This window comes from Chiloscyllium plagiosum, chromosome 7 (genome assembly GCF_004010195.1).
Source record: "Chiloscyllium plagiosum isolate BGI_BamShark_2017 chromosome 7, ASM401019v2, whole genome shotgun sequence".
Classification (NCBI taxonomy): domain Eukaryota; kingdom Metazoa; phylum Chordata; class Chondrichthyes; order Orectolobiformes; family Hemiscylliidae; genus Chiloscyllium; species Chiloscyllium plagiosum.
Window position 1 is genome coordinate 107,680,893 of NC_057716.1, and position 9,521 is coordinate 107,690,413.

At 43.2% G+C, this 9,521-nt stretch overlaps 1 protein-coding gene across 1 annotated transcript in view; it reads left to right on the forward strand.

Annotated features, from left to right (window-relative positions):
* The first annotated feature begins 1,183 nt into the window (after window positions 1-1,183).
* Window positions 1,184-9,521, forward strand: part of LOC122552053 (C-X-C chemokine receptor type 1-like) — a 29,371-nt gene continuing 21,033 nt past the window's right edge. Inside the window, exon 1 of the mRNA XM_043694608.1 lies at window positions 1,184-1,362. The gene's annotated coding sequence lies outside the window, so the exon portion shown is untranslated. The remainder of the gene's footprint in view (window positions 1,363-9,521) is intronic.

The window sequence follows — 9,521 nt, forward strand, 5'->3', positions numbered from 1 at the left end:
TCCAGTGCCTCCAACAGTGGGTGAAATGAATTGGCTCAAACTGTTACCTGTGATGTTGGGGACCACTGGAAGAGCCCGAGATGGATCATCCACTCGGCAATTCTGGCTGAAGATTGCTGCAAATGCTTCAGCCTTATCTCTTGCACTAATGGAGCAAGTATTTTGGCCTTATCATTATTGTAGGTGAACAGTGTTTGAGTTCAGTAGAATAGACAGATTAGATGACAAATATCAAGAGATTTAGTCAAAACGGCATAAAGCCCCCTTTTCTTCAAATAAACTTTTGTAACTGCACAAAGAGTTAGAGGGCCCACTCAACTACCTTTTCTGGAGAAGGAAGTAGTTTTTCTTAGAAAGTTCAATGAAAGGCAAAGTATTGGTGAATGGGATAGATGGAGAGTATATCTCACTTCCATTGTGTAAAGTACAACTGCAGTGTGACTTGCTGTCTGGATAAGTGGTTATCAGGGAAGTTAAGAAATTACATGTGGACAGAACTGATTTACTCCTGGGGAATGTTTTGATAATAATGAAAATTATTGGTTCACTTCTAATCATGACAAGTCCAGGATGTGGGTTTGCTCACTGAGCTGGAAGGTTCATTTTCAGATGTTTCGTCACCATACTAGGTAACATCTTCAGTGAGCCTCTGGACAAAGCACTGTTGGTGTTTCCTGCTTTCTATTTATAGTGTTTAGCATTCCTTGGGTTGGTGATGTCACTTCCTGTGGTGATGTTTTAGGTAAAAGTCCTTCTTCAGGAAGGGTCAACAGGAAGGATTCCTGATGAAGGGCTTTTGCCTGAAATGTCGATTTCCTGTACCTCGGATGCTGCCTGACCTGCTGTGCTTTTCCAGCACCATACTCTCAACAGTAATCTCCAGCATCTGCATATTATGATTTATGATTGTCACATGTACCTAGATACAGTGAAAAGTTTTGTTTTGTGTAAAGTACAGGTAGGTCACATCACACATATAAGGGTAATAGAGCAGAGTGAAAAATACAATGTTATGGCTGCAGAGAAGGTGCACAAACAGCAAGTTCAACATTAAATTTAAAATTGGAGAGCTCCATTCAGGAGTGAAATAAAAGTGGGGGGGGGGGGAAGTTGTGCTTGAGTCTGTTGGCACATGTGTTTAACCTTTTGTATCTTCTGTCTGATGAAAAAGGTTGGCAGAAATTATAACCTGAGGCAGTCAGAAGTATAGACGGAGTCAATGGATGGAAGGTTGATTATGTGATGGACTGTGCTGTCCTCACAACTCTCTGTGGTTTCTTACAATCCTGGGCAGAAAGGTTGCCATACCAAGCTGTGATGCCTTTGGATAGAATGCTTTCTCTGTTGCATCAATAAAACCTGGTAAGTGTCTTTATGGACATGACAAATTTTCTTAGCCTCCTGAGGAAATAGAGGTGTTGCTGTGTTTTCTTTTGACCATAGAGTCAACATGGGTGGACCAGGAAGACAGAGGACAGTTTGTCCAGAGAACAGTTATGAATCAACCACATTGCTGTGGGTCTGGAGTCACAAGTAGGCCAGATCAAGTAAGAATGACAGCATCCTTTCTTTGAGGTCATCAATGAACAGGATGAGTTTCTCCAACAATGGATTCATGGTATGAAAAATTCTATCACTGGCCATGGCAAGATTCAACTCCAGGTCCCAAGAACATTATTTGGGTCTCTGGATTACCAATCCAGCACTGGGCCATTGCTTCCTCTGACCAAGTAGATGACAAAACAAAGTCCATCACAGGGATGATATTAATACTACAAGTGATGTTCTTGTAGCTAAAATTCAATTTAAGAATGAGGATAGCTCAAAATATGTTTAGCATGTTTTCGTTAACTAAGGCTGAAAAAAAGTCAAGATTTAAATAAGATATTGTTATGAAGTTGTACGTGTACTGTACCTTTAAGAGAGTGTGAAATCTGGCAAGGACCTAACAAGCACATAGTGTGCTGAAAAATTTTAAAATGTAACATTTGCTGTGAAACAAATAGCTGGAGCTGAGATAATATGTTACACAACAAATTCAAATTTGGCCAATCGGTTTAAATTATGCCCTAAGATACCAAAATCTAATCGAATTTAAATGTTAATGTTTTGATGTCACCAAAACAATGAGACAATCTGATGTCTTGATATATTAAAAAATTGGGCATTTTTAACTGTTAGCCAGAGCGGCAAAGAGTACCAATAAACACAGACAGCCCACAGACTCATACTCTGAAAGATACCTGTTCATGTGAAATCTGTGCAGCAGAAGACCAAAGAAAAGACCCAGAATAATTTACAGAGCAAGATACAGAGGAGAATGGACACAGCAGACTGGTTTTGAAATTTGAAACTTTTGTAAAACATAATCGGGGGTTTTTACTAGATCAGTATATTGATTTATCAACCTGCCACTCTCCAACAATCAGTAAAAGGAGGATTATAGTGTCGATAGTTGTTGCTTAATGCTCTCTTTTCTTCTCGGAGCTAAAGAATAAATTGCAAATTTTTTCTTTAAATAATGGGATTTGGTAGTTGCAAGGCGATGACAACTTTTCTGTGAGTGTGGTTTAAATTAGCAGAAGGGTTTAACATTACGATCGACAACTCACAAAGAAGAGGAGGTTGAAGGAGGTCCAGAGTATTGCCAGGCAGCTGCATGCTAGCATCATCTTCTCTGGACATCTACCTTGGCCAATATTTGACATGCTGCAGGCCATGCTCCATGACCATTGAGCGGTTGCACCCTCCATCCATGGAGGTCGGTGCAGGCCAAGCCCAGTCTCACTGCATCATCGTCATGGCACATCTTAGACTAAGATAACATAGTTCAGCACTTCACAACTCGACTTTGCAGTTAACTGACATTTTACGTTGCTGCTGCCTTGTGCATAAGGGACAGGCACCCAATTATAGCATCAGAGAAGCTTGCATCTCAGGATTTTTAGTTTGCATCTTCCGTGCTCAATTAGATTTGCACCTATTTGCATACTTACCTCATTTCTGCCTTACATTGCCTTTTAGTACACTGCTGCTTCAGGTGACAGGGTAAACGTTTGGTTAAAGAGATGGTGCAGGCGAGACAGCTTTAAATTCCTGAGGCATAGGGACTGTTTCCAGGGGAGATGGGAACTACACCTCTCGATTACATCTGAACATGTCTGAGATCAATGTCTTGTGGGGAGATTTGCTAATGCTGTGGATTTAAATGAGATTGGCATGGTTATAGGATCCTGACAAGTATTTTAGAGGGGAGGAAAGCTAAAATGAAATTAAGAATTGGAGTCTGGAAGACAAAGGAAATATAGATCAGATAAGAAAGAAGCACTCTTAGCATAGCTAAATATTTTATGCAACGATCCTGAGGAATAAAACAGGAGCTGAGGATATAGATAGGGGCCTGTTAGAATTAGATTAAGAATATCCTTTATTGCCACGTGTACTCCAGTACAGGAGTATTAGGAATACAGTGAAAGGTTTTAGCAATGGCTACCTTTAATGGCGCCATCTTAGGTACAAGTACCTAGGTACAAACCTTACTGAGTAAAAAACAAGTCTTGTTACAATGTAAAAAAGAATATAGATTAGCATGAAACATTGGAAAAGTCCAACATTATAATAAATGACCATAAGCACTGAAGCTCCAGTCCATGCCTGCAGGGGCCCCACAGGACAAGGCCACATTATCTCCACGTGCCATCCTCAATCCAGGACTCACTCCGCCGCCACTCTGGGATTTCCCTGTTTGCTCTGCTACCACCATGAGACTCGGCAAATGCTCATTTTGCTGCGGGACTCGGCCCGTAATTGTTCCATTTAGTTGTGGGGCTCAGTCCGTATTTGTTCTGTTCTGCCGTGGAACTCGGTCTGTGTTTGATCCATTCCACCACGGGACTCGGCCGATGCTCGCTCTGTTCCGCCACGGGACTTGGCCGATGCTCGCTCTGTTCTGCCACGGGACTCGGTCTGTGTTTGATCCATTCCGCCACGGGACTCGGCCAGTGTTTGCTCCATTCTGGGAGTTAGAGTCATTGAGTCCTACAGCATGGAGACAGGCCCTTTGGGCCATGCCGACCAAAATGCTCATCCACGCTAACCCCATTTCCCTGCACTTGGCCCATATCCTTCTAAACATTTCCTATCCATGTATTTACCCAAATGCCTTTTAAATGTTGTTACTTAGATAACAACCACTTCTCCTGGCAGCTCATTCCATATGCATACCACCCACTGTGTAAAGAAGTTGCCCCTCACGTTCCCTTTTATTCTTTCCCCTCTAAACCTAAACTGACGTTGTCTATTCCTAGATTCCCCAACCCTGGGAAAAATACTGAGTGCATTCACCCTATCCATGCCTCACACGATCTTGCACATCTCTACAGGGTCCCCCTTCAGTCTCTTATGCTCTAAAGAAAAAAGTGCTATTTTGTCCAACCTCTCCCTGTAACTCACACCAAGCAACATCCTTGTAAATTTCTTCTGCACTCTTTCCAATTTAGTAACATCCTTCCTACAGCAAGGTGACCAAAACTGAACACAATACTCCAAGTGCAGCCTCACCAACGTCCTGTAGAACCACAGCATAACTTCCCAACTCCTGTACTCAGTGCCCTGACTGATGAAGGCCAGTGTGCCTAAAGCCTTCTTCACTGCCCTGTCTGCCTGGCACTCCACTTTCAGAGAACCTTGCACCTGAACTCCAAGGTCCCTCTGTTCCACTATACTCCTTAAGGCCCCACCATTCACCATGAAACTCCTGCCTTGATTTGACTTTCCAATACGCAAGACATCACACTTATCTATATTAAACTCCAGTTGTCATTTCTCGGCCCACTTCCCTAGCTGATCAAGGTCCTGCAATAACTTCTGACAACCTTCCTCACTGTCCACGATACCGCTTATTTTAGTGTCATCTACAAACTTACTAATCGTGCCTTGGACATTCTCATCCAAATCATTGATATAGGTAACAACTGCAATGGGCCCAGCACTCACCCTGAGGCACTCCACTAGTCACGGGCCTCCAGTTTGACTAGCATCCTTCCTCTGCTTCCCACCATCGAGGCAGTTATGTATCGAATTTGCCAGCTTCCCCTGGATCCCTTGCAATCTAACCTTCCAGACCAGCCACCATGTGGAATCTTATCAAAGGCCTCACTGAAATCCATACGGATGATGTCTACCACCCTTCCCTCCTCAACCTTTCTGGTCACTTCATCAAAGAACTCTAACAAATTTGTGAGGTATGATCTCCCACGCAGAAAGCCATGCTGACTACTCCTAATCAAACCCTATCTTTCCAAATGCATGTATATCTTATCTCTCAGAATCTTCTCAAGTAATTTACCCATATCAGATGTCAAACTTACTGCTCTATAGTTTCCAGGCTTTTCTTTGCAACCCTTCTTGAGCAAGAGCACAACATTTGCTACCCACCAGTCTTCCAGGACCTTGCCTGTGGCTAACAATGATGTAACATATCAGCCAGGGCCCCCACAATTTCTTCAGTGTTTTTGATATATCTGGTCAGGAACTGGAGATTTATTGACTTCATACATTGTAATACATCCAACATCTCGTCCACTGTGATATGGACTGTTCCCAAGATATCACCACTAACTTCCCCAAGGTCCCAGGTCTTCATGTCTTTCTCCATGGTAAACACAGAGGAGAAATATTCAATGAGGACCTCACCTATCTCCTAAGGTTCTACACATACCTGTCCACTTTGGTCATGTATGTGTAGATGGGACCTATTCCCTCTCCAGTTATTCTTTTGCCTTTAATATATTTAAAGTACCTCTTTGGATTCACCCTAATCATCTCAGTTTAGAGTTTCTTGTGTCCCCTTTTTGCCCTCCTTATTTCCTTCTTCAGTGAACTCCTGTATTCCCTGTATACCTCCTGGCATTCCCTTGATCCCGGCTGCCTGTACCTGAGCCACGTCTCCTTCTTTTTCTGGTCAAAGCTTCAATATCTCTTGTCATCCAGCTTTCCCTATTCCTTCCAACCATACTCTTCACCCTCACAGGAATAGATAGATCTTGAACTTTAGCTATCTCACTTTAAAAGGCCTGTGCTCACTCTGTCCTGCTGTGGGATTCGGTCTGTGCTCGCTCTGCCATGAGACATGGTGCCTGCTCTTTCCACTTTGGGGTACAGCGTACTCTGATCCAACATGGCACACAGCCCATGCTTTCTCCATATTGCCATGGCACTCAGTCGGGGCTCACTCCGTTCCGCTGCGGGACTCGGCCAGGGCTCGGTTTATTCTGCCCTGGGATTTGGCCCGTGTTTGTTCCACGGCGAGACATGTTCTGTGCTCATTCCACCACAAGACACGGCCTGCTCTGCTTCATCATTGGACTCGGCCCATGCTCCCTCTGTTTGGCCTGGATAGTGAGGGAGCAGCACAATCTCTACCCAGTATCGAATTGAGGCATTCCCACGTGCAAGTTGAATGTCATAACAACTACAGAAACAGCACAGGGCCACTGACCCCTTTGAGCTGTCAGAATATGATATCATTGTAAAGGCAAAGAGTTGGCTGAAAGATGTGCAGGATTGGCAGTTCAACATTCCTGGACAGGTATTTCGATGAGATAGACCAGGATGCTCCTGACTGTACTCAAGCTGATGTAATGGACTAAGCCAGACCAAACTAGACTTAATTATGCTGTTCCGAATATACACAACAATCCCACTAAGCAAACCCCCTTAAAACACAGTTTAAAGAAAGGAACTGATGCTTACAGGTTGAAGTTAAAAGGGCAGAAAGAGAGGGAGCCTGTTTGCAGTCCATTGCTAAGCTTCCAACTAGTTCTGGACTGAACTACTCAGCTAGAGAGCTGACCACTTCCCTTCCATTATACAGGTGACTTCTGTTGCATGATGACTTTGGCCTGAAGTCTTATCTGCTTACTTATAAACAAAAAGGCCTCTCAATATCCTTTAATCTCTGTACCAAGCTAGTTTAATCAGAACTGGGACTAGTTTATTACCCTTCTGAAAAAAAACAAGGACGCAGTCCTTTAGGAAAAAAGGACTAGCTTTGTGACACCTCCACCCCCCCTTTAAAAAAAAGAACCATCAGTACCAAAAGATGGTTTAACTTTTAAAACCCTTCAAAAACAAATTGGTTTGTAGTCTAAAACAAGCGTATACACTATACTAACTATAGACATGCAAACATGTATAACCGCATGCAAATTCAGGCCGTGGTCCACCGGCCACTGAACGCCTCCGTATCTCATTTGAGTCTCGATAACGCATCGGCAATCACGTTTTCGCGACCTGCCATCTGCACAATCGTCAAATGGAACGGCTACAACAACAAGCTCCATCTAAACAGCCTGGTATTTTTGTCCTTAAATTTCTCCACAAATGTCAATGGGTTGTGATCAGTGTATACGATTGTCTCAGATGCATTGTGGGAATATAAACACTGAAATGTTGGAATGCCAACACCAAGCTGAAAGTCTCTTTCTCCACCGCTGAACATTTCTGTTGATGAACGTTCAGCTTCCTGGAAAAATACCCAATTTTTTTTTCTCTATTCCCTCATCAACCTCCTGCAGAAGCACCACACCGACATCTGCATCACTGGCATCGAATGCCATCTTGAAAGGTTCAATCAGATGTGGCTAATACTGGGGCAGTGGTTAACACAATTTTTAGGCTGTTAAATGCCTTTTTAAAGTCCGCTGTCCACTGAAACTTCCTGCGCTTTTCTAACAATTCGGTGAGTGGAGCAGCCACACTGCTAATGTTTGGCACAAATGTTCGGTAAAATCCACTCAACCCCAGGAACTGTAGTATTGCTTTTGCCATCGACAGTGTGGGAAATCCCTCATTTACTTTCATTTTCACACCCCGTGGGGCCATTTGTCCATGTCCAATAACGTGGGCCAGGAAGGTGACTTGGGTTTTGGCAAATTCACTTCTACCTAGGTTTACCACCAAGCCTGCCTTCTGAAGTCGATAGAACAAGTCCGATAAATGCCATAAATGTTCCTTCCATGAGTGACTTAAAAACCACCAGGTCATAAATGTAAACACAATTGGATAACCTGGCAATGGCTTTATTAGTCAGTCTCTGAAATGTGGTTGGAGCATTTTTTATACCAAATGGCATGATGTTGAACTGATATATTCCATCTAGCATTACGAAAGCCAAAATTGCCTTTGCATTCTCTGACAGAGATACTTGCCAGTAGCCTCTGAGCAAGTTGAACTTTGAAATATAAGTTCCTTATCCCACTTTTTCGACACAGTCCTCCAATGTGGAAATGGATATGCATCAGTCTTTCTGACAGCATTGACTTTGCGATAGTCCACACATAACCATTGGGTAACATCTGGCTTTGGCACCATGACTATAGGTGAACTCCAGTCACTGTAACCCACTTTGATTGTGCCATCTCGGAGCATGGCTCTATCTCCTACTGAACCTGTTCCAACTTTAGAGGGTTATGTCTATAAGAATGTTGCTTAATTGGAACAGCATCTCCTATCTCCACATCATGCGTACATAAGGTCTAGGCAGCTGAGGACAGAACAGGCCCTGGAGGAATATTGGAAGAGTAGCGCAAGTCTTAAATAAGGAATCAAGCAGGCTAAAAGGGGTCATGAAATAGCTTCAGCTAGCAGAATTAAGGAAAATCCCAAAGCATTTTATTCTTATATAAGAAGCAAGTGGATATCTAGAGAAAGGATTGGCCCAGTAAAAGATAATGAAGGAAGGCTGTGTGCCGAACCTGAGAGAATGGATGAGATTCTGAATGATTACTTTGCATCAGTGTTCACTGAGGAGAGGAACATGAATCTTGAGATTAGAGATAGAAGTTTGATTAGTCTGGGTCACATTGGCATAAGTAGGAAAGATGTGTTGGGTACGCTAGAAGTTATTAAGGTGGACAAATCCCCAGGACCAGGTTGGATCTATCCCAGGTTGCTGAGGGAGGCGCGAGGGGAAATAGTTGGAGCCCTGACAGATATCTTTGTGGCATCCTTAAATACAGGTGAGGTGCCGGAGGACTGGAAGGTTGCTCATGTTGTCTCCCTGTACAAGAAGGGTAGTAGGGATATTCCAGGTAATATAGACCAGTGAGCCTGACGTTGGTAGTGGGGAAGTTGCTGGAGAGGGTACTGAGAGATCGGATCTATTTATATTTGGAAAGGAATGAGCTTATAGGTGATGGGCAACATGGTTTTGTGCTGGGAAGATCGTGCCTTACCAATTTGATAGAGTTCTTTGAGGTAGTGACCAAGTTGTTAGATGAAGGAAGGGCTGTTGATATCATATACATGGACTTTAGTAAGGCATTTGATAGACTAATGGAGAAAATGAAGTCACATGGTGTGCAGGGTGTTCTAGCTAGGTGGATAAAGAACTGGTTGAGCAACAGGAGATAGAGAGTAGTAGTTGAAGGGAGTTTCTCAAAATGGAGAAAGGTGACCAGTGGTGTTCCACAAGAGTCAGTATTGGGGCCACTGTTGTTTGTAATATACATAAATGATCT